General features: G+C 51.2%; 1 protein-coding gene across 3 annotated transcripts in view; it reads left to right on the top strand.

Annotated features, from left to right (window-relative positions):
- Positions 2,353 to 25,277, top strand: part of ACAN (aggrecan) — a 70,777-nt gene continuing 47,852 nt past the window's right edge. For all 3 annotated transcript variants that reach the window (XM_021098297.1, XM_021098299.1, XM_021098298.1), the window contains exon 1: positions 2,353 to 2,729. The gene's annotated coding sequence lies outside the window, so the exon portion shown is untranslated. The remainder of the gene's footprint in view (positions 2,730 to 25,277) is intronic.

Here is a 25,277-nt window from a genome sequence, read left to right on the forward strand (position 1 = left end):
GACCCATAGAAACCATGAGAGAAATACTACACAAGGATTTCCTTGTGTAGACCCCTGCAGTGAAGAGGGAAGTGTCCATATGCCACCAAGGGCCTTCTGACACAAATGTCCTTGGATTGTCTGAACACAGTCTTTCAAGGGTCTAAATGCTGTCCCATCGTGCTGGGTTTTCTGCAGCCAGAAACGTCAGGCAATGCAGAGTCAAGCCACCCTGCACTCACTCACCACTAGGGTGGTCCCTGAGGCTGTTTCTTAGTGTGTAAAATGGGAATACAAGCCACCTGCTAGGGGTTGGTGCCCATGATATGCTTCTTAGCCCTGTTACACATTAGATGATCAATTCATTCCCTACACTACAAAGATTCATTATCTAATATTTGTTCTTGAACAATTTTTCTTTTTAGGGTCACACCTGCCACATATGGAGGGTCCCAGGCTAGGGGTCAAATCGGAGCTGTAGCCACCGGCTTACACCAAAGCACAGCAATAGCAGATCCAAGCCGCGTCTGCAACCTACACCACAGCTCATGGTAATGCTGGATCCTTAACCCCCTGAGCGAGGCCAGGGATCAAACCTGCATCCTCATAGATAGTGGTCAGATTCGTTTCCACTGAGCCACAATGGTAACTCCCTCTCTGTCCTTGAATTTAATTGTCCTTCACTAACCCCACATGTCCTGGGATGTATGTCAGATAAGACCCCATTTGACTGACAAGGGTACAGTTTGTTCTCACCTAGGGCATGAATTCACAGGAATGAATACTGACATGAGAATTCATGACCTTCCTGTTAGAATTTTAAGGATCATTTTTTTCTTCCCCTGGCCTGGACACCGGGATCTGTAACTAATAAGATTTCATCCCATTTCTTTGAGAGGAAAAATGCTGTGTCCCCCTGAGGGGACTGTCCTCTCAGCAGTGCTCAAAGCCCTCTGCAACTTAGAGACCTGACTGGGAGAAACCAACACTCAGGTAGAACAGAGGTGATGCCAAGAACCACCAACCAATGGAATACTTTAGCTCCAGTTCCCAGGACCAGCAGGTGGAGTGGGCACCATGCCCTCCTGGGGGCGGGAGGGGGGGGGAGGCTCCAGAGAATGTGCTGGGCCAGGGCCAGTAAAATACCCACACACGATTCCAGAGTAGTCACCCTGGGGAAACTAAGGCACTCTGGCTCCTTTTAATCAGGAAAAGCTGAGGCTATATCTCTATAACAGGCAGCCCACAAAGATCTCACTTCTCTTTCTCCATTCAGTCCCTGCCCAATGAAGGATCAAGCAGCTTCTACCACACTGACCAAAGCCCACTAAATCTTAGTGCCAATCACCAGTAGTTTCCTCCAAAAGGACCATGAAGGGCACCAGCCAGCCTAGGTCCCCCCCAAAACTGCAGCGCTGAACCAGGAACCTGTGTAGCAGAGTGTGACTGAGGGTTTGAAATTAGACCCTACCTTGAGAGGTAACACCATCACTCCCTGAGCCTCCGTTTTCACATCTTTTAGGAGGTAGTTGTAATATTTACCTTATTGGACTCTTTGGGAAAATTACATGAGACATTAATGTGTGTTCAGCAAGCAGCTCATGGAAGGGGTTCAAAAGCTGTCAATTCTTTTATTCGTTCAGCTGGGAAAAAAATCGTTATGGAGGGTGGTCTCAGGAACTACAGCAGTAGTGGAGAATCCCTGCTTCGTTGAGATGTCCTTGATCTCTCATGGATTTTGAAGACTCAGCCTTTTGCCTTGAAGCTCCCAGTCCCGGCGCGCCTCCCGCTTGCCCCTTAACTGCCTCCTCTCCCAGAACTCCTCTGCTACTTCGGTGCACCCCAACCCCAAAAACTTGCAGCTAGCTTTTCCCTAGGGTCCTTCCAAATCGTGACCTGGGGGTCGGGAGCCGTGTCCGTCCCGATCGCATCTGGCGGCGCGTCAGCTGCAGACCCCCGCGTGGGCTCCCGGGAGCCGGGTCCGGCCGCTGCGGCCAAGGAGCCCGACCCCGCCGGGGGCTGTTGTGCGGGTGCAGGCACCTGGGGCCCCTCAGCCTGCTGAGCGGCCGACCGCATTGCAGACGCGGGCCCTCCAGCCCTTCCCGCGCCGCCGCGGGGAGAGCTCCTCTAGCGCCCTGCGCGCCCGGCGGCTTCCCCAGCGGCGCGCGGGTCCAGAGCCGGGGTCCAGCGCGCTCCAGACGCCTCTGCCTTCCCCTCCCCCGGTCCGCCACCCCTCGGGTCCCCCGGGGGTGGGGTTTCCCTTCGCGCTCGCCCCCCTCCCGCCCCGCCCCCGCCCCGGCCCGAGCCGTCCCCTCCCCCGCCCGCCCCTATGTATGTGTCACCGCGCGCGGTGCCCGCCCGCCCGCCCGCCCACCTACCTTCCCGCCGCTCCAGAGGGGGCTCGCAGAGCGGAGGACGCGGTTGGCGCTGCTCAAGGTCTCTCTCTCTCCGCACCCTCGCTGGCCGGCATCTGACCCGGGTGCCAGAGGGCACTGGGGGCCTTTCAGGGTCCCTTCCCTCGGCCGGCCGAGACTCTGCAAGCCAGACGCTGCCGCTGCCGCTGCCGCTGCGGCCACAGCCCGAGGGGACCTGCGGACAGGACGCCGGCAGCAGGAGGGGTGCGCAGCGCCCGCGCAGAGCGTCTGCCCCGCGGCGCCGCGAGACCCGGGCCTTCCGGCCCCAGGAGCCCCCGCTGCCCTGCCAGGTGTATGGGACTGAAGTTCTCGGAGAAGGGAGCCCAACTCTTCAAGGTAATTGTCTCCTGCCCTCCAGGGAGAGGCTCTCCCAGGGCGCCTGGCGAGCCAGGAGCGGTGCTGCGGCTGCCCCCTCTGTGCTGGAGGCTGCGCTGCCCCTGTCTACCCTCAGGGAGGTGTGTGCTGGGCCCCACCCCACCCCCGACATCCACCCGCTGTGGACTTGAGCAAACTTTTTGGCTGCTGCAGACTCCGAGTAAATGGGGCGAAGGAACACGTGAGGAGGGCCTGCGGGCTCCTGGTCCCCAGAATTAAGGAATTGAGAGCAGGGAGGCCTTCACTCCAAACTTCCGTCTGTTTTCGGGCCCCGAGGTCTCGGAGGAGCCAGAGTGGGCAGAGTGGCAGCTTCAGAGTCAGAGAACTGTGGATTCACATCCAGCTGTGCTACTTTTGAGCTGGAGGAGTTGCTAAATCTTCCTGAGCTTTGGCCTGCCCTCTGTCCGCGAGGCAGGAGGAGGCCTCCTTGGCCCAGTGGCTGGGCAGTAAAGGAAATGTCATAGGCAGGGTGTCAGGTACCCAGCAGTTACCTAGGCAGAGACTGAGAAAACCCCTTGGTCTCACTTCCGGGGCCCCTGGGCACCCAGAGGGTTGAGGGAGAGCCAGGAAGAATGGGCAGAACCTGGGACAGGTCCTGGGCTGCCCACAAGAGGGATAAGAGCTGGGCTCTTGAACATGCCACCGAGAAGGGGCATTTCTCAAGGAAGGGGATGGGGGATGAAGACACATGGCCGAGGGAGACTCTCTGTCTCTTTGTTCCTCTGCAGATGCAGCCAGTGTCAGTGGAGCAGGAACTCTTTCCACCTGGGGTTGGGTGAGCTGTTGTCAATGTCAGTGGAATCCAGATTCCAGGCTAGAGCAAACTGTAGGGATGGGGGTCATCTCCTACTGGGGGACAGGATCCAACCTAAACTTTTTCACCATTCTCCTCCTTGGCCGTTGTAAGCGAGGTTCTGATGGAGTTGGTCTAGGGTTTCACCACTGAGGAGCTTAGGTCTCTGCATTTTGATTGATGTGTAAATTCCAGTTCTGTGGGGGTGGCTGGCTGCCAGAAGGGAAGGAAAGAAGACACAAAGCTGAATTGGGTTAGTGTGGCATTTCTGGTCCTGGATGCTGCCGTAGGTGGGTGTCTGACAGTTGCAGGGGTGTGCGGGGAGCCTGAACCTTGGAAGCACATTCATCTCATCTCAGGATGGAGAAAGTGAACCCAGAAAGATGTGATGACTCACTAAAGGTTGCACTGTGCCTTAGAACTAGTTGCCCAGTGGTGTAGGACTAGAATCTAGGTTTTCTGAGACCACAGCCGATTGCTAGTCCTGATCGAAGGGTCCAGAAGTCTGGGATTGAATCCTTCCCTCTCTTCCTTGCCTTCTGGGTTGCCAAGGAGAAGGAGCAGTCCTGCTGCCTGTGTTTCAGGGAAAGGCAGCTTAGGAGGCTCTGTGAAGAACGAGGTAGGAGTCAATCACTGAGCCAGTAAGAGATGGCCCAGGAATGGAAGGGCAATTGGTGTGGGGGGGCGGGGGGAGTGCAAAGGCTTGTTAGGGGTGGGAGTGTGGGGTCTGTAGAGTGGGGGGAGATGTTTCTAACCTGCAAGAAAACAAATTATAAAACAAAAGATCCCACCAATTTAAAAAGTTTTGGATGGAGGAATTATCAAAAGGAAGAGAATCTCTCTCAGAAATGCTAGAACCCTTCAAGTTACATCAAACTGTGTTTAAATTAGATGTATTTACGGGCACTTTCTAGCTCACCATCAGGTATGCTCATTCATTCTCCAGCATCTTCTAAGCACACCTTAGGTGCCAAGCCCTCTGCTCAGTGCTGGCCCATAGCAGGTCCTCAATAAAAGGTAACTGTGACATGACCCAAGCAAAGCCCTTCCCATAAGGGACAGTTCTTCCTAACTTTTCCTTACGGTATTATTTTTTACTATCTTTTTGGGGAGTGGGGGGGGTCACACCCACGGCATGTGGAAATTCCTGGGCCAGGATCAAACCTGTGCTACATCAGTGACCCAAGCTGCTTCAGTGACAAAGCCAGATCCTTGACCCACTGCGCCACAAGAGAACTCCTGACTCTCTCTCTTATATTGCTTTTACCCTTATAATTTGATGGCATTTACCATCTGATAATTAACAGTACCAGCGTGTCATGGAATATTGTGAAGTACTGAAATTTTGATTTTTCGAATACCCGAGTACACCAGACAGGTACTCCAAGTTGCTTGATGTTATTATTATTATTAATTTGAATATTAAGGAAACCTTTTTCTTTTCCTAGAATTTTCAATGAAAATCATCCTTATTGAGATTCTGTATTGTTTGAAAGCCCTCTGGTCCATACAGGAGCAAAGAATCCAGAGGGGCCAACAACAGATATATTATTACTTCTTGGAGGGGACTCTGTGTGCTTGGGTAGTGAGGGCCTGCCTGCGCTGTCTGGTGTGAGCCACACCTGACCCCACGCCCTTCCTCACACTCACACACACATTCCGCCCCTGCTCACCATCATACACACACTCTCCTCTCCCAGGCAGCCTGCACCTCTGCATGCCGAAATGAGGCACTGTCCATTCTCAGGTACCCAGAATGGCCTGTTCAACGCCACAGTCAAAAAGGGAGTCCAGGGAGTTCCCTTGTGGTTCAGTGGTAAAGAACCCAATTAGTATGCTGTGAGCTGCCGTGTAGGGCACAGACATGCTCGGATCCCACGTTGCTGTGGCTGTGGTGCAGGCTGGCAGCGGCAGCTCCAATTCAACCCCTAGCCTGGGAACTTCCATATGCTGAACTTTAAAAGGCAAAAAAAAAAGGAGGGGGGAGGGGAGTCCAAGAGAGAGTTCACCTCCTGAGCTGCTGGGGAATGGGAAGAGCCATGTGGGTGGGCAGCCTGCCCCGGAAGGCAGACCTGGGTTCGAATCCCAGCTCAGCCAGCTACTCATTACATGACTTTGTCACAGTTACTGGCCCTCATGGAACTCAGTTTCTTCTCTAAAAAGGGGAGGAAAAGCTCCAACTGGGAATTTGGGGGAGGATTAAAAGACATGGTGGGGGTGCTTTGTTCAGCTCTCAGCAGGTACCGCAAATTCCTCTTGAGTGGTTTCTAGGCCCCCCTGAGGTCACAAATCCTAAATTCAGGATAGCACCATTTTAGAATATTCTGTCTCAGTAAAGGACTGTGTGTCCCAACTTTTGGTGTGGATTTTTTTTTTTTTTCCTGCTTTTTAGGGATGCACCCGAGGCTTGTGGAGGTTTCCAGGCTAGGGGTCTAGTCGGAGCTGCAGCTGCCGGCCTGCGCCGCAGCCACACCAGATCCAAGCCTCATCTGTGACCTACACCGCAGCTCACAGCAACATCAGATCCTTATCCCACTGAGCGAGGCCAGGGATCGAACCCTCAACCTCATGGTTCCTAGTCGGATTCGTTTCCACTGCGGCATGACGGGAACTCCTTTGGTGTGGATTTTTTTTAATGATCCCTTCTAGAACCTTGTCCCTCTCAAGGTCCTTCTTGTTGGGCACTAGGAAGACCTCAGCTGAGCCAGAGGAAGCCCTTGGGCCCCTGTTTGGAGTGTTATATTTAGTCTGCTCCCACAAGAACATCTAACACAGGAGTTATCCAACTGCCCGTTTTGAAATCTATTTAGTGGAGGTTTAATGACATAGGAAAGAATAATCTCGTAGTGCCTCTCAGTGTCGTCAAGGTAAGTATTGCTTCTGGAAACGTTCATTTCTGATCTATATTTTGCAGTTCGACATAAGTGTATTTGTATTGATAATATATATGTATAGACATATATGTATATAGACACATTTGGTATTTGTATAATGTATTTCTTACTGCTGGTTGTGATCCAAAGAGTTTGAAAGACTCTGATCCCAATGATGTTTCTGACTCTGAGAAATTCCTGCCTTGTGACCCCAGCTGGCGAGGCTGGGGGATCCTTGCTGCCTGTGGAGGAACAAGACCCTTGAGTGTCTTGGGAGCAGAGGCAGCAAGGGATGGAAGCTGGAGGTGGGAGGTAAAGGGCAAGTTCAAGGAAGAGGACAGGCCAGCTTGCAAGTGGAGCAGGAGAGGGGACAGGGTTAACGGGCTGGGAAATGAGGTCTGTGGATGAGAAGAGCTGGAGATGACAGCTGTCCTTCTCTGCTGCCACCAAGTGCCCTCTTGGCCACACTCTGGGCCCTGATGGGAGCTTCACTCCCACCCTTCCTCCTTAAGAAGACCCCATTCAGGAGGCAAAGGTTGGGCTGGATGTGTGGCATCTCCCCTGGAGGAGTCTCCTTTCTCTCCTCTGACCCCCCCCCAAGGACACCCCCATCGCTGCGAGGGGGTCCGGAGTGGAGGAAGGGCTGCTGGAACCTGGGCAGAAAGAGGGGGAATTTGTGGGGAAAACGGTAAAACGGTTCCTTTTTTTCAAAAGTTGAATCCAGGGCAAGAGCTGAAACGGCAGAGTTTACTTTTAAAACTCAGAGCCTTCTTGTAAGCGGCTGTGTGTGTGTGTGTGTGTGTGTGTGTGTGTGTGTGTGTGTGTGCTGGGAGGGCGGCCCTGCGGGCTGGCCTGGATGTGTAAGAGGTGACTTTTCTCCCTCTCAATGGCCTTACAGTGTATCCTAAAGAAGCTTTTTGTTAAACTCATGAATAGGTGGATTTGGGGTGTGTGATGCTGGGCATGACGATTTGGGTATTTGGTTACCTTTGAGGTTACATGTTTTTCCTTTTAAGACACACACCCAAAAAAAAGGAGCCACCTCTGCTGCATAGGGTCTTGGGGGGTGGAGGGGGCGGCACTTGCCTGTCTGTCTTTAATTGATTTGGCTTAAGCAGGGATGGTAGGGAGGAGAAATTCAAGACAAGGTAGATCTTAATGTCCAGCCTGAGAGACGGCCCCCTGCTCAGCCCCTGGACTCTGAGCCCCTGAGGTGGAACATGGCAGTTCACTGACCACCGATGTCCAGGGCTTCAGGGCCTGTGTGGACCCTCATTTAAGAGATGGCAAGGGGGACCGGGCCCAGAGAGGAAAAGGCATTGTGCCCCAGACCAGCCCATTTTAGGTCAGTGGGGATCTCATCCTGAAACATACCATGCCCGCAGAAAGCACTCATTCATTCGTTCATTTGTTCTTCTCTCAGCAGCACTTGCCACATGCCAGGCACTGCACTAGGTGTGGGTGTCACAGCAGTGGGTGAAATAATTCCTGCTTCTTGCTCTCCAGCTGGTCATGGTCTAAGTGGGGAGACAGGCTATAATCAGCACGACCCTGACCCCTCTTGTCTATAAAGTAGTGGTTCTCAGCTAGGGGGCTATCTTGCCCCCCTGAGTACATTTAGCCAGGTCTGGAGATAGTTTTTATTGTCACCACAGGACAGGGGTGATACTGCTGGCATCAGTGCATAGAGGCTAAGGAGACTGATAAACATTTGCGATGTGTACAGGACAGCCCTTTCTCCTTAGTAAGAGGGAAGGAGTTCCCTGGCGGCACAACAAGTTAAGGATCAGGCATTGTCACTGCTGTGGCTCAGGCTGCTGCTGTGGCACAGGTTCCAATCCCTGGCTCGGGAACTTCCACATGCCACAGGTGCGGGGGGGGCGGGTGGGAGAGAGAGAGAATTATGCAGCCCAAAATGTCAGTAGTGCCAAGACGAAGAAACCCTGCTCCAGATCTTCATTTAGTCATTGGGTCAGGTCATGTCCAACTGTGTGTAACAGCAGGAAGCTGTGGGCAGGAGGGCAAGAAGGGAGAATTTGCAGGCGATAAAGAGCAGACACATGAAAAAAGAGCCAGGGCCCCAGAAGTATAATAGAAAGAACTTGAACTTTGGTAGCCCAGATCCAGGTTGAAATCCCAGCTATGAGCACTTGGATAAGTCATCTTCTCTGAGCCTCAGTTTCTGCACCTGTGAAACAAGGCTTGGGGGACACTGGAGCAAAGTCAAGTGACGCAAAGTAGACCTACAGTAAAATAGATCTGAGATTTTTTTAAAGGTCTCACTATGGAAAGTTACAGCATCAGCAGGTCTAGACATGTGATCCTGAGGTCAAAGAAGTTTGCTATTTGGGACACGGTTGCCACAATTGTGCCTTCTGGTTGTGAGGATGGGCATCAGCACCTCCTCACACGCACAGCCCCCAGCAAGGGGTGAGAAGATGGGGGAAGGGTTTGCTTCCACGAAAATCCCAGTGTGTGTATCCTCCAGTGCAGTGGGAGGAGCCCTGGACTTGCAGTCACGTGACCTGGGCACTGGCTGCTGTGTTATGTTGGGAAACTGCTTCACCTCTCTGAGCCTCAGGTTCTTTATCTGTAAAATGGAGATGCGAAGACCTGTCCTGCAGGTCAAGACCCAGAGAGAAATTGCTGTCCAGGGAGCTGCCTTGCGGGGGCACCTGTAAATCCCAAGCAGGAACCTTTTGTATCTGGTGTGCTCCATGTCTGAGCCAGTGCTGGACAGGCTGACGACTGAATGAATGAATGAACGAACCAACCAACCAACCAATTTATATCATTGTACTATATAAATTCCTTTCAATTCTTGACAAAGTGCCAGCAATACCCAGATGGGCATTCGCCGTTTTATCACTCCTCCATCCTGAGAAAGCCAGACGCTGGAGGTTGCCAGCACCTCCTAGGGTCAAGCTGCCGCACCGGCAACAGCACCCTCTAGAAGGAACTGCAGATTGGCCACTGAGCTGTGACAGTGCCAAGGTAGGGTCCCCACAGGGAGAGGGAGGAAGGAATGGACAGCAGAACTGAGGGAGCTGCTGAAAAGAGGACCAAATCAGGATTAGGAGCCCGGAGGATTCTCTCAGTGCAGGTGTGTCATTGAATACCTCCATTTTCCTTTCTTTAAAATGGAGCCATTCAACGTGGAGTTGAAATCACAATAAATTAGGGCTTAACTGAAAGCCACTAGCCATACAGGAGGATCTTGGAAACCCACAAGCTTCCCCGAGGCTTCTCAGAATTATGAAGCATCAGGGCACAGGGGGACATAAGGGACACTTGAGTCATCTGCCTCCTTCATCATGCAGGGGAGGAGACTGAGTCCCAGAGAGGGGAGGGCACAGGCTGCCTTGGCAGAGCCAGAGCTTTAACCAGACTGCTGAGGCTCCTCCCTCCATGTCACATGTCACATTCAGATAAGTCAAAGGAGGTGCTAGATCACAGAAACACTGTGCCATTTCCATCAGAACCCAACTGTGGACACATTTTGTCCTGGGACCACCAGTTGCCCACCCCTGGGCCACCTTCTGGCTCTGTCCCTCCAGGGTCCTTGCTGGTCCCAGGACTGCTTAAAGGGAAGAAAGCCTTTAAAGAAAGAGAAATGCCAAGGCAAGAGGGAGCCCAGCTTCCTAGCTCCCTCAAAAAGCCTGAGCTTCCTCATCCCAGCCACCACCCTGGGTCATGTGTGGGCTGACCTTCCCCTTGCTGCTCCCCCACCCCCATCAGGGGCTCCCTTCCTCTCCCCACAGAACCCCTTCACTTTGACCCGCTTATCCATTCAGTTCAGGGGAACACCTAGATTCCAGGATGACTCAGGGATGGAGCAGATGTTTTTCAGTTTTACGAGACACTGAAAAAGGGAGACTGGGAGCTGTCACCAGAGGCTTCCTCTGTCCCCAGAACCAGAAGCATTTGAGGAGTTGTGAGAAACATGGATGCCTGGGCCTTATGTGCCCCCAGAGATTGGTTTTTTTTTTTTTTGGAGGGTGGGACAGGATAGGAATCTGTACTATTCAAAATCATCCTGGGTGATTCAAGTACAGTCTGGTTTCTGAACCCCTAGTTTCAAGCCCGAATAAGTTCTTCTTGTTGCATTTGGCTCTAAGCCCCCATCCCAGAGTGACTGGACCTCCCTTTCTTGCAGACAGAACTGCAGCCTCTGGCAGTTCCCGTGGTGGCTCAGTGATTAACGAATCCGACTAGGAACCATGAGGTTGCAGGTTCGATCCCTGCCCTTGCTCAGTGGGTTAAGGATCTGGCGTTGCCATGAGCTGTGGTGTAGGCTGCAGACACGGCTTGGATCCCGCGTTGCTGTGGCTCTGGCGTAGGCCAGTGGCTGCAGCTCCGATTCGACCCCTGGCCTGGGAACCTCCATGTGCCATGGGAGCGGCCCAAGAAATGACAAAAAAAAAAAAAAAAAAAAAAAAAAACCTGCAGCATCTGCCCTTTGACCTTCCAGGGAGGTGGAGGCTCCCGGTCTCCCCTCTCTTGCCTGAGACAAGGGCCCTTCTTGTTAATTCAGTTGTCCTTGACTCTAGGTTAATGTTTATTTGTCCCAAGGGGCAGAAGAAGCTAGGCCAGGGCTCCCCAAAGTGGAGCATTCCTTCCAGAGATGTGAAGCGCATTGCATGTAAAAAGGATCTCATCCCCAAGGGTTAAACAGAATGAAAAAAATGCCTTTCCGGCAGGATGTCTCAACATGCTAATGGACATTGGAAATCTCCATCCAGTTCCTCACATTGAATTGACCAGAGAACTCTTATTCCCTAGAGCAGATTGAGGAACTCGCTCTAGGGACACTGATCCAGGCAGTCAGCCAGGTTTGATCCCGCAGCAAGGAGGCTGCTGCACCAGAGCCCCAGGGCCAGCCCAGGATAAGAGAGACCCCCACCAGCTAGGGCTTAAAACCCTAAACCTCAAAAGTAGTCACTGAGCCACCAAGCCTGCTCCCCCCCCCCCCCCAGGGCAAGGCTGGACCCAACCTCTCCACCTCCTACCTGCCGCCTTTACCTCTAAAGGTTGGTCATGCTGGAAGCTCAGTTTAGTTCCTTTAAATAATTTTTTTTTTTTTTTAATGGGGAGAGACGTCGAGCATTCAGCGCGGTTTACCGGAGGGTGGGGTCTTGGCTCCGCCTGCCTCTGAACAGGTTCACCCCGGACCTGGCTGCCCCCCTCCCAACTCTCTTTCTCCCCGCCCCACCCCTTGGGCTGCAAGCCTAAGCCTGTGCGCGCAACTCGCTGTCTGACTCCAGGGGGCACCAGTCTCCCAGAAGTCTCTGAATAGCACTCCCGCCCAAGGGGTTTATGGCAGCCCCTGAGCTGAGCAAAGAGGAGCTCTGCCCGTCTGCCCGTCTCTGTCGCCCGTCCCCGCCACTCCATCCATGGTCACCTCCAGCACCCAGGCCCACACAGCCCAACCAGGGGGCTTTTTCACCCGCTTCCTCAGCCATCAGTGCCCCATAGGCAGCCTCAGTCCGGGATTCCCACATGCTCCTCAACTTGCCCTGGCTGCTGCCGTAACTTGCTTTGTTGCTGCTGTGGCAGAGTGGGTCCCCCTAGTGGCCGGGAACACGATTGCTTACAGCGTCTTCATGCTCATTCCTAAGGCTGTGGAGTCAGGTTGGGGATGGCAGTGGCTTTGTCAATCAAGGAAGCTCCCAGCATGGGCTTCCGCTGTTCCCTCGGCCCTGTAAGTGTCTCAGAGCTCCCGGGCTTAACCCACAGAGGCTAGTCAAACCCATCTACACCACATCAGGCTCTGGCAACCTCAGTGGCACCTAGTCTGGCCCCTTCCTTATTCACTGAGAGTCCTGGGTGGCATGCGCTACCCTTAGATGCAGGCAGCAATCACTCCCTCCTCAGCCCTCTGGGGACAGCAGAGGCTCTTAGAGGACTTTAGAGACCTGGTCCGTTCACATTTAAAATAAAACCCAACTCCCTGCCTTTGCCCACAGGCCTTAGGAGCTGGTCTCCACTTCCCGTTAACATCCGCCATTCAGTATCCCCTCCCCACCACCCACCCCCACTGGCCTCCCCTCTCCCGCTGGCCTCCTGCTTCATTCCCACCTCAGGGCCTTTGCCCTCCTGGTCTCCCTGCCTGGCTCTGCCAGGCTGGCTCATTCTGGTCATTCAGGTCCCAGGGGCACCTCCTCCATGAAGCCTTTCTTGACCACCCAATTAAAGAAGATGAGCAACACCTCCACCCCCGCAATCCAGCGGTCCTTTGTGGCATTTTGTCCCGTGGCTTATCACTGAGTAAAATTTTCTGCTTGGCTGTTTCTCTTGGCAGTTGTCTGTCTCCTTCCCAGCCCCTCCAAAGACAAAAAGCTTCCTGGGACAGGAGCCCTGTCTTGATCGTCTTCTATCTCCAATGCCTAGAAAATGCTTTGCACACAGTAGGTGCTCAGTTAAAGTCTGCTGAGTGACTTCAGTCCAGTGCTTTTCAAAGCATGGTCCAGGGAGTCTGGTGGGTGGGGCGGCGGCCGGGGCCACAGAAGTGAGTTGAGTGATCGTGAGGGCCTGCGTCAGAGTCTATGAGAACAACTCTGATTTTCCATCTTTTAAAAGCCATCGTGTGGCATATCCTGCTCTTGTCATAGATTATGAAGCCTGAGACCTAGAAAAAAAGAATACATCCTGCCTGCAGGTGTGGCTGTCAGAGCTGGAACCGGGGCTCAACATCCCAGCTCCCAGTGCTCTACTGAACATGGTGGCTGTCTAAGAATAGCCCCCCCTGGCCCCAGACACCTCAACAGCCCCATCCCACCCCAGCCAGGGCCCAGGAACTCTGCCTAGTCAGATGGGCCCCACCTGGGCCAGCTCATGTTCTGCCACCCGTGGGACCCAGCTGAGACCCTGCCATTCGCCGTTCCCTTCAGAGCGTCCCTTAGTAGTTCACAATGATTCCATCATGTTGAAACACCTGCTTTTGGAAATAAATTGACATTTTTAGGTTCTACCACCTTGGAACGGGGCCGCCCAGCATGGGCCATGGGCCATCTTTCATCTCATTTTTTGTCCCTTTTTTTAAAGATGCAGGGTCCCAGCATACTCCATGACATGGTAGGAGACAGGCCAGGAACTGGGGAGAGGAGTTGGAACAAGACTTGGCTTCCCTAGCCTGGGAGCTCAGAATCTTCTTGATTATGGAAACCTCCATGGGTAACTCTTCTGAGCCTTCGCCATCCATCCTGAACAGCATTGCCCTCCAGCTCTGCACCTGTTCTCTTCAGCCTGCCTCACCGTGGGCCTTCTGTGGACTGCCAGGTCCATCTTGTCTTTCTCGTGTGACAGAAAATCTAGCACACTCTCCCCCATGTTTTATTCCCAGCTCCCTTCCTGATGGCATCTAGCACTTGGATTCTCAAAGGAATCCATCAGGCCGTTGTCTTCCAAGTGTAGAGTCAGGGTAGAAGGGCCCCAGGCCCAGTTTGGCCAGTTCCCTAGGGGTGTTACCTTGCCAGAGTTGATGAGTCTCGGCATGCCTTAGTGTCCTTATCTGTAAAGTGGGTACGATGACTCTTACCCCATAAGTTTGTCAGGAGGACAAAACAAGGAAACATAGCTAAACCAAGGTACATGGCACAGAGTGTGTGCTCTCTGAACAGTAACTGCTGTTCATTGTGAATGTTGGCAGGTTCATTCCCGATGTCTCACAACCTGAAGGTTTATAGGATGGGTCAGATGATCGTGTGGCTGCCTCTTGCCCAAACTGAAGTTCCTCAGCTGCTTTTCTGCCTGCTTATGCTCTTAAAGTACTCGTGCAAGCTTGGAGCAGGAAGGGGCCCAAGGAATGCAACCAGAGCCCTGGCACACGCTGATGCCCTTGAATTTAGTGCAGGTCTCCTGACACATCTGGAAACTGCCCTGTTGTACCATCGTGATGACCTCATCTTCATTTGATTACATCTGCAAAGCTTCTATTTCCAGATAAGGTCACATTCACAGCTGCTAGAGGTAGAGCCTCAACGTATCTTTTCTTGGGGGTGGGAGGGGACACAATTCAACCTATAGCAGCCTTATGGGCTTGCTATTATATTTTCTGTACTTCATTTGTAAGATGTAAAGGAAGTTCTATCAGGAAAGGCAGATTCAATAAATGACGTATCCTCCAATAGGTCAGTGCCTTTATGTGAACTAGAGACTGGGCAAGTTGAGTACAAAGGATATAAATGTCGGACTTCCCATCGTGGCTCAGTGGTTAACAAATCCGACTAGGAACCATGAGGTTGCAGGTTCGATCCCTGGCCTTGCTCAGTGGGTTAAGGATCCGATGTTGCTGTGAGCTATGTTGTAGGTTGCAGACACGGCTTGGATCCCGCATTGCTGTGGCTGTGACATAGGCCAGCAGCTATAGCTCCGATTCAACCCCTAGCCTGGGAACATCCATATGCCTCGGGTGCAGCTCTAAAAAGACAAAAGACCAAAAAAAAAAAAAAAAATGCCCTCCTAGGACCTGAGTCAAGCTCCCCAAGCGTAGACTTCATGCTGAGCCAGCAGCAAGCTCTGGAAAGTGGGTCTTATTTTCCCTCATTTATAGATCATAAAGGTAGGGCAAAGCTGGTTAGTGGTAGAGCCAGAACTTGAACTCATGACTCTCTGATTATCATATTCATGATTTCCTGGCTCGTCCTTACACTATGCCCAGAGAGAAGATGAATTTCTCAGATCAGACCCTGACATCTAGCATAAGGCAGAGAAGCAAAGGGGCTTGTCACCTGGTCTGGGGCCCATTCTTAGGGTGTATGTACAAAGCACTATTTACTCCTGCACACCATGGCTGTAAACTCTGTGGGGGTTCCCTGGCTCAGAGTTGGGGCCACCTCCAGGAAAAAAAACTAGGAATTGGAAAGCCCTTGGGCCCAGAGTCTATTGAACACTCACTGTGACAGAAAAAAAAAAAAAATTGTGTTTCCTAGCAGATTCCCAAGACTTTACATAGAGGACTTTCTGTCTCCTCCCACTGAGAGACTCCTCTCCACCCCCCCACCCCAACTGGCTGTCACCTTGGTCACTGGAGAGTCCTTTGGCTTTTACACACAAACTTCAGTTCTCCTAATGGACTGCCAGGACTGGAGCTTATTTTCTGCTATGATTGCCTTGAAGGTGGACTGTTTTTTTAAGGATATACAATTTCATTTTATTTTTAGAAACATTTTTCCTTAAAAAAATAATAAAGGGAGTTGTCGTTGTGGCTCAGCAGCTTAGAAACCTGACTAGGATCCATGAGGACGTGGGTTTGATCCCTGGCCCTGCTCAGTAGGTTAAGGATCCAGTGTTGCTGTGGCCATGGCGTAGGCCGGCAGCTGCAGCTCTGATTTGAGCCCTAGCCTGGGAACTTCTATATTAATAAAAAATAATTAAAAAAAACCAGCATAGAAAGTTGAAGAAATACAAACATGCAAAATGGAAGAAAAATAAAATGTACTATAAACACTCCACCCAGAAGTAACCAGAGTTAAATTTCTGTGTATATTTCTGGTCTTTTTTTTTTTCTGCGAATAGATATATAGAAAAAATGGCATAGAATTGCATTCTACCTATTATTTTTCAACTTGCTTTTTGTGCTTTATGATATAGGATGAACATGCTTCCAAGTCAGTAAACAGTTTTCTGTAATTAGAATATTCTACATGCCAGGCTCGCTATTGGACGCGGTAGGGAAAACAAAAGGAATGAAACGTTTTCCTTGACCTTCAGGACAGCCCAGAACTTAGGTGGGAGAGAGAGAGAGAGAGAGAGAGAGAGAGAGAGAGAGAGATGTCTGCTAGTCAGGTGATGCAGAGAGCCCTAGTTCCTTGCAGCTCTGGGTGAATTTTTCCATCAAGGGAAATTGGCACAGCTGCCCCCACAAACCTCTGCTGGGTTTGAGACTCAGCTCCAGTGCAGCAGCAGTCACTGGGAGAGAGCACCATTTAGTGAGAAATTGCAGGCACTCCGCTGATGGCCTTGTCCCCAGTGCACCAGAGACAAGAACCTCGAATTTGCTGCCACCCCAGTTGGCCTCAGTTCCCTCATTCTTCTCACAATGTGAGCATTTTGAGGCACCCTGCATGTATCTAATGTTTAACAGTATGTTTCTCAAACAACACAGCCTTCCTAACAAACCAACAGATCCATCTCAGATAAAGAAACAACAGTCCCACCCAGTAGTGGAAGAAAGATGATTGTGTTCATTTCACTCAGAGAGAATATGGAGGGGGTGCCACCAGGACACCTTCCTAAGAGATTTTCAAGGGGAACTTTGATCATGCCTGGTTTCCATCCTGCATGTAGCTTTAAAGCCCAACCCCAGGCAGATGCAGCTCTTCTGTGGAGCATGCGATGGCGCCCTGGGATGCAGGAGGCAGTGTGGTACCCAAGAGGGTCCTGGGTACGATGAAGGCTTCCTGGCATATGCAAAACATTCCAAAAATAAATAAATAAATACATACATAAATACATAAATAAATACATAAATAAAAGGGAACTTGTGCAATTGGAATAGCACGTAAAGATCTCTAGAAATTTTGCTAGATAGGATATAGCTTTGCTTCCTCCAGTCGTCCAGTTCATAGAGACAGAAAGTGGAAAGGCAGTTGCCAGGGACTGGGGGTGGGGAGGGGCGTTACGGTGTCCTGGGTACAGAGTTTCAGTTTGGCAAGATGAGCAAGGTTCTAAAGACGGATGGTGGTGATGGTTACCAAACAACATTCAGGCACTTAATGCCGCTGAACGGTAAAATACTGGAACTTAAAAATAGTTAAGACGGTAGGTTTTCCGTTATGTGTGTTTTACCACCATTTTTTTAAAAATCCATTTTTTTGAAAAGGAAAGGTACCTTTCTTGTGAGGACGGTATCACTGAAGAAACCCTGTCTGGGAGGAGCTGGGAGGCAGCACACAGCACAATTCCCTGGAAGGCGCTTTCGTGAAGCTCGCTGCTCTGGCATCCTGTCGGGAGGCTGTTAGGCACCATAATGCTGATAGCCTTGCAGGACACAGTCACACAGCCAGGAACAGCCCGGCAGAGAACTGGGGACATGCCAGAGACAGCTGGAAAGGAAGGGAACAGGAAAAGGGTGGCAACATTTGCAGCTCTGCACCGACTGTTCTGGAACAAGTCACGAGTGAGAGAGGTCTCTAAAGGGCTCAGAGAGCAAGCTCTCTGCCTCTCGTGAGGTTCCAGTCTTATTCTAACCCCTGAGGAGCCTCAGTGCTTTGAATCAAAGCTTGACTTTGACCCCAGTCTATGCAAAGCCTCTCCCCTGGAGGAGACACACAACAACTGTCTACCCATCAAACCTGTGTGTTTAAGCTGAGACCCCAGGTTGTCAAAGGCCTTTGGGTGATGAGAACAAACCTCCATTCTTGGCACCTACCCCCATCCCTGACAAGGGCATGGGAAGCAAGGAAGTGGTTAGGAGCATTGGCTTTGGGGAAGTTCCCTTCGTGGCTCAGCACTTAACGAACCCAACTGGAATCCATGAGGATACAGGTTCGATCCCTGGCCTCGCTTAGTGGGTTGAAGATCCAGCATTGCCATGAGCTGTGGTGTAGGTCACAGACGCAGCTCAGATCCTGCATTGCTGTGGCTGTGGTATCGGCCAGCAGCTGTAGCTCTAATTCTACACCTAGCCCGGGAACTTCCATATGCCATTAGTTCGGCCCTGAGGGGAGGAAAGAAAAAAAAAAGAAGAAGAAGAAGAAGAGGCACTGGCTTTGGAGTCAGACTGATCTGATCTGGGTTTGAATTCTGACTCTGCCACTCCCTGGCTGTGGGATTTACAGTAAGTTTTTTAGCCACCTGAGCCTCCGTTCTAAAATAGAACTAGTAACAATGTCCTCCTAGGAGGTGACTTGTGTGGCCACACTGCTGCTGGGCTGGGATCCATCTTCAATACACAGCCATTTTTAGAGGAAGTAATTACGATGAGGGAGACCCAAGGATGGACAAGCCCAGGGTACACCCCCAGGGGGCAAAGTCATCCTGCAGAAGCAGACAAACACTGGAGGCAGCACGTGTTCCTGCTATGATGGAAGAGGGTGAACTCGGTCAGGACGGAGACGTCTCAAAGCAGGAATCAGCCAGCAGATAGAGTGGAGGCTGTGGTTTCCTCCTGTTTTAGAGATCAGGTCATTCCCTAACCCCTGAGAGCCCCTTCCTCACCTACAGAATAAAGCCAAACTCACTAATCCAATGGAGGCTCTTCAGAACCTAGCCCAGCTTTGTTTTTAATTTGATTTGATTCTATATCAGTTGAAGCTACTCCTTTATTCATGTCTTTGTGCAGACGATCCTTTCTTCCTAGAATGCCCTTTCCCCTCCTCTCTATGCCCATAGTGTCCCCATCTGGCAAGGCTCAGCTCAAAAGCCATATCTTCTTCCACGCTCTCCCAGGTTCCCACAACCGGAGTGGTGTCTGCATCTTCTCGGCTCCCAGAGCCCTCTCATTGAATGACGCTCCCCTCTTGTATTGTAGGATTTCTTCACACATCCCATCTCCTGTCCCTCACAGTTGAGCCTGGGGGGTAAATTCTCACTGGTCTTTCCTTGGATCCCCCCCGAGCACCTGCTGCAAAGTTTTCCACATGGTGGGTGTTCAACAGAGGAAACGAAGGAGGGAGGAGAGCCAAGAAGTGCACGGAACTTTTCCAGATGAAAGGCAATTATTCCTTTCACATGAGGGCCAAAAAAAGAATGCTCAGCTCTTCAGAGCACATGCGCCAAGAAGGGAAAGCAGCGTCACCGAAGGACTGTCCACTCAACCCAAACTGAGCCACCCTCGGCAGGACAAGCTCCAGTGTCCTTGGAGATGGCATTTCGGGACATCTCCAAGACCACCTCCTGGTCTGGTAATTCACTAGGACTCACGGAACTCATCAAAGCTGCTATACACACAGTTGCAGTTTATTATGGCAGAAGGATACAGCTCAAAATCAGCAGAGGGAGGAGGCACACAGAGCAGGGCCCCAGAAAGATCAGGCATGCGTGTCCAGTTGTGCTCTCAAGAGAGGTATATGGACAATGCTTGCTTCTCCCAGCAGCAGTGGGTTACAACAGGCACAGAGTATTGCCAACCAGAGAAGCTTACCTGAGCCTGGCTATCCAGGGTTTCCACTGGGGGTTGGTGATGTAGACATGGCTGACCACCCACATGGCTGGTCTTAGTCGCCAGTCCCTCCAGAGGTCAAGTTGATACCACATGACCCAAGACCCCACAGTAGATCACACGGTTAGCAGTAGACTATCCAGCATGGCCCAAGGCTCCCAGGCAAATAAGGGCTTAGACATTACCTTCTGGGAGCCAGGTCTGCATCTCCCCTTGGCTCTCAAAGAGAAGCACAAACCAAAAGGAGCTAAGTGGACGTTCTCTATGAAGTCTTTCCAGTCCTAGAATCAGAGTGTGCAAACTAGAGTCAAAAGAATGAGGTTTGGAGTTCCCGTCCTGGCTCAGTGGTTAACGAATCCGACTAGGAACCATGGGGTTGCAGGTTCGATCCCTGGCCTTGCTCAGTGGGTTAGGGATCCTGCGTTGCTGTGGCTGTGGTGTAGGCCGGCAGCTGCAGCTCCGATTAGACCCCTAGGCTGGGAACCTCCATATGCCATGGGTGTGGCCCTAAAAAGACCAAAAAAAAAAAAAAAAAAAAAAAGAATGGGGTTTGATTCCAAATGGCCCATCTTCTTTCTTACTCCTGACTAGACCCCAGGACTAAACTCCAAGAGCCTGATGATCTGCCCCCAAGTTTAAGGGGTCAGGCTAGATGCCCATTGTTTCTTTTCAGCTGCATCCCAGGGACCTGGCCCAGGAATTCGGCTGTAGCTCCAAATGCCTGATGGCCCTTTCTGGCCAGGACCCTCCACTTCCCGAAACATTTACTGATGATCATTTTTGAAACCTGGGCTCAATTCCCACCCAGGGAGGCCACCAAGGAGTCATGCTGGGCCCCACAGCCCCTTCCCAAATTCCTGCAGGAAGGAGCTCTCTGTCCTGCCAGGTTGGTGGTCAGCGCCAAATTGAGGGAACTCAGTTCTTGGCCCAAGATTCCTGCCCCAGGAAAGGTGCTTGTGCCCGATGGAAAGTTTGGGCTGAAAGGTCCTCCTTTCCAACATCCCAGGTCTGATATTTACACAACGTCTGAAATTAATGCAGAGAAAACCTCCAAGTGCCGGGCTGGAACAGAAGACTGAGACCAGGAAGGGGCAGGTCCCCAGTACCGGGTTTTTTTCCACAAAGAGAACAGGGCGAAGCTCAATGTCTGTGGACGAGTGAATCAGGAACCACTAATCCTGCTGTGAACCTCTCCACTTTAAACTGGCTTTACTGGGAATTTGCAGTGGATGGTGGAAATATGTGGGGATAATGGGGAAGTTCGTAGCGTTGAACTGAATTCTTCCCTCGGGTGCCCACCCTGGGCCAGTCACTTACTTCGGAGCTGGGTTTGCCTGCAGCCACCCTACCCCAGGAAGCAGCATCATGGCCAGTCTTCCTTCCCAGCTCCTGGACTTGGCTCACTCCCAGCCCCTTGGCAATGCAGCCTTCTTCAGGCTTGCAGACATGGCTCTGAGTTCTGTTTTCTCTCTGGATGCTGTCTCCTGAGTCACACCCCTGCCACTGCCTGCTTGATGGCCCCCAGGCCCATCCTGCCCAGCCCTGATCCTCTCCTCACAGGAAACGAAGGTGAATAGGTCTTTTCAGGGATCATGTGTCTGCTCCTGCAAGCCACACTCAGAGTCACCCTCCCTCATAGAGTTTCTAGCCTGTTCTGGAGCTGAGGAATCAAGAATGCTTTGAAATCAGTTGACTTTCGACTGCTATGACCAGTCTTAAGCTTATCACTCCTTCCATTCTCGAACTTAATCCAGCAGGGACAGAGCCCATTCTTGAAGCACCATTCATTTGTTCATTCAACAGATATTTGGTGAGCACCTACTATGTGGCAGGCACTGTTCCAGGCAACTGAAGTATAGTGGTGAGCAAAGCAGGCAATATTCCCTCCCCTCATGGAATGTATATTCTAGTAGGGGAGACAATAAACAATCAAACAGAAAAAAGCAACGATTTCTAACAATGATAATGACATAAACAAACAATAATAGGGCGACATGATAGGAAGGCGCTGGGTGGGGTGAGGGAACAGAGTGGTCGGGGAAGGAACCTTCGAACTGAGGCTGGAATGATGAAAAGTGATCAGCTAGGGAAAGATCCAGAAATGTGTACCAGGAAGGAGGACGAGCAGGTACAGAAACTGTTAGGAGGAAACAAGTTTTTAATATTCAGAAAACAGCTAGAATGTGGTTGGGAATAGAGGCATGATGTGGTGTATCATGTAGCACCTTCATAAGCTGAAAGGGGCTGGATTTTACTCCAAGAATTCGTCCTGTTTTGCCCCGAAATACGGGCTGAGGTTCCTTTTGCTTTAGCCATTCCTTCTGACCTGAGCTCAACATCCCTGGCTCATTCAAGATTCCAGTGTGGGGAGTTCCCTTCGTGGCTCAGCGGAAATGAATCTGACTAGGAATCATGAGGTTGCTGGTTCAATCTCTGGCCCCGCTCAGTGGGTTGAGGATCCAGTGTTGCTGTGAGCTGTGGTGTAGTTCGCAGACGCAGCACCAATTAGACCCCTAGCCTGGCAACTTCCATATGCCACAGGTACGGCTCTAGAAAGACAAAAAAAAAAAAAAAAAAAAAAAAGATTCCAGTGTGATACAAGCTTCCTTCCCCCCAATTCCTCCTGCCATTCCCCCACCATAGGATCATACTACCCAGGGGACATAAGGACTTCTGTTCAATGATTTAGAGGAAATGACAAGTTCAGAGCAATCTGTTGTGGGAATCAGCTTCCTCTGCCCCTCCTCCTAACTGGAAGTCAGCAATTTCAAGAGGCCTCGTTCATGGATATTCCAGCCAGAGCTGCCAAGACATTTCCCTAAGTTCACCCCGATAGCAAGTGATGGGTCCAAGGGATGAATGGTTGTAATTTAAGTACCCACCCTCTCCTATACCATATGGTCTCCCAGGAAACCAAGAGGCCATCTCCAGAAATTGCATAGATCCCGGGTTCAAAGTGGACCCCAGAGAGAAGATGAAAAACAGCCTATCTCTGTCATAATAGATCCAGGGCCTTTTTTACTAGAAGGACTTTTATCAGAAGGAATCAAGATGGAAAGACCCTAGAGAGGAGCAATGATGTTTTCAAAAGTATTTTCCGTGCTCCATGCCCTGAACCAGGGTCTTCTCCTTCCAGTTTCCCATGATGCCCATCATCTACCTCCGCAGGCAGGGCCCTTAAAGCCCACACAGGCCTTCAGCAGACAAAGGCCAGCGCTGTTTTTGCTTGGGACCAGCATCCTCCTGGCCCCTGGTAGGGACATTGAGTTTGGCCACAGAGTGTCATTGGCAGAGATGGCTCACTGGGCTGCACTTCAGAAGCGGCTTCCTTCCCTTGACTCACCTCTCCCTGCAGGGAGTTGGCCAGCTCTTCCAGCTGCTGATGGCAAGGGTCCTCACATGGCAGGGTGGGACATCAGAAAGGTCCAGAAGACCCAGCCCAAGGGAGCACTCTACTGACTTTTCTGGTGAGCTGGCTGATAGGAGACCAATTACTCATGAGCTAGTGATGTTCGTGCCTTTGCAGATACTGGCCAAGACTTGGTTCATTCATTCAGAAATGACTTGATTGGAGCTCTGTTTAAAAACTTGGGAGTTCCTATCGTAGCTCAGCAGTAACAAACCCAATTAATACCATGTGGGTTCAATCCCCGGCCTCACTCAGTGGGTTAGGGATGCGGCATTGCCATGAGCATTGGTGTAAGTCCCAGACGTGGTTTGGATCCCATGTTGCTGTGGCTGTGGTATAGGCTGGCAGATGCAGCTCTGATTCACCCCCTAGCCTGGGACTTTCCATATGCCATGGGTGTGGCCCTCAAAAAGAAAAAAAAGTTCTGAAAACCCCTGAAAGGAAGTTAGCAAAGACTGCCTGAAGCCCTGCGGAGCAGAAGTGGATTTGTGTAGTAGTGCCATCTTTGTTTGAGCCCTCTGGCAAATTTCCTGAAGGACTTTGGAGCAGAGCTGCTGTGTGGGGCTGCAGGGCCCGTCCCCTGTTGGGCTTCTGGGGCACAGGGAAAGCCAGGACTCAGAGATCTGACCAGGTTCCTCCCTGCTGGTGGGGGCTCCAAGAATGCATCAGGACTCTCATTTGGGAATTCATCTCCTCCAGACGGGACGCTGTGTTAATCACTGTCAAGATCCTCCCACCCCAGCGCTGCCCATATTCTAGGTGCTATGTAGTCCTGGGCAGAGCTGGAGGAGATGTTGGATTTCCCTCTTTTATGAATTAGGGATTCGTTTTACCCTCTACCAACCCCTAACGCCCTTGGATCTGAAATTCAGTGAGAACATCCGCCATCTTCCCCTTACTTGAAATATGTATGTTGACTGGAGAATGGAGTGAATGAGTAAAATTAATGACTATGGAGGGACTGGAAATGTTGAGGGGAAAAAAAACGTAGAATTTAGAGCCCTAAGACCTGGGTTCCAAGCCAGACTCAATCCTTACTGTTTGTGTGATTTGGGGCAAGTTTCTTCAGCTGAGGGGTCGTCTCATCTGCGAAGTGAGGCTAACAGTACCCATCGCTGAAAGGTGGTTTGAAGCATGGCATTATGTACCATTGTGATCAGAGCAGAATTCCTGGAACATAGGAGGCCTGTATATAGGTAGCCTTTAGATTGTCCATGAAACCACTGTGTAAGCTGATTCTGGATGTCAGATGTGCACTGTTTCCTGAGGGCGGTGGTTTAAAACAGTGATGGGAGAGAAGTCACAAGCTAAAATGTGTTCATTAGTTCGTTGGCAGCAAGAGCAAGGAATGACAAAGCACATGAGCAGAAAGGAGATGGTTTCAGGTCAGGGTATCTGCAAGTTCCCGGGAGGTACCATTTGCACTGCGTTTAGAGAAGGCTATGATTAGGTCAGATGTAGAGTTGTTCTACAGATGTAGAATCTTCTGGAAGGAACAACCTGTGTGAGCAAAAGGAGAGAAGGAACAGGGCAGGGCCAGACCCAAGCTGAGGAGACAAGCCCACGGCCGCATTAGCAGAGGGTGCCGAGACGGGAGGTGTGACACCTTCTGGACCTGAGTCATTTCTTGATTTCCTTGTTTTCCTCCCAATTCCTCCACCTGAGCTTTGCTCTTCTCCTTACAGCCTCTCCTGACTCCTCTGAGACTCAGGCAGGACACTCACAACCTCACAGCTCCCCTCTTTGCATCCCTCCATCGCTTCTTGCCCAGCACATCAAGGGCACGGAGGACATCTTTCCAAGTGGGCTTGAACCTCCTTAGAGAAAAAAGCTGACCTGGTGCAGGAGCAGAACAAGCGAGAGATGAGCTGGTCCCTAATATGGGGAGGCTGTGATGAGTGAGATGTGACTCACCCTGACGCTGAATCAAATGAGTCTCTCTTCTACACTATGTGGAGCTGGCATTTAAAATCCCAGAGAGAAGTTCCTGTCGTGGCTCAGTGGTTAACGAATCCGACTAGGAACCATGAGGTTGCGGGTTTGGTCCCTGCCCTTGCTCAGTGGGTTAACGATCCGGCGTTGCCGTGAGCTGTGGTGTAGGTTGCAGACACGGCTCGGATCCCGCGTTGCTGTGGCTCTGGCGTAGGCCGGCGGCTGCAGCTCCGATTTGACCCCTAGCCTGGGAACCTCCATATGCCGCAGGAGTGGCCCAAGAAATAGCAAAAAGACAAATAAATACATAAAATAAAATAAAATCCCAGAGGTCTCCAGGGCCAATTCTCCCACCCTGCCCCACATCAGAGATGGAAAACCTGAGGCTTGGGGTCACGTG

This window comes from Sus scrofa, chromosome 7 (genome assembly GCF_000003025.6).
Source record: "Sus scrofa isolate TJ Tabasco breed Duroc chromosome 7, Sscrofa11.1, whole genome shotgun sequence".
NCBI lineage: Eukaryota > Metazoa > Chordata > Mammalia > Artiodactyla > Suidae > Sus > Sus scrofa.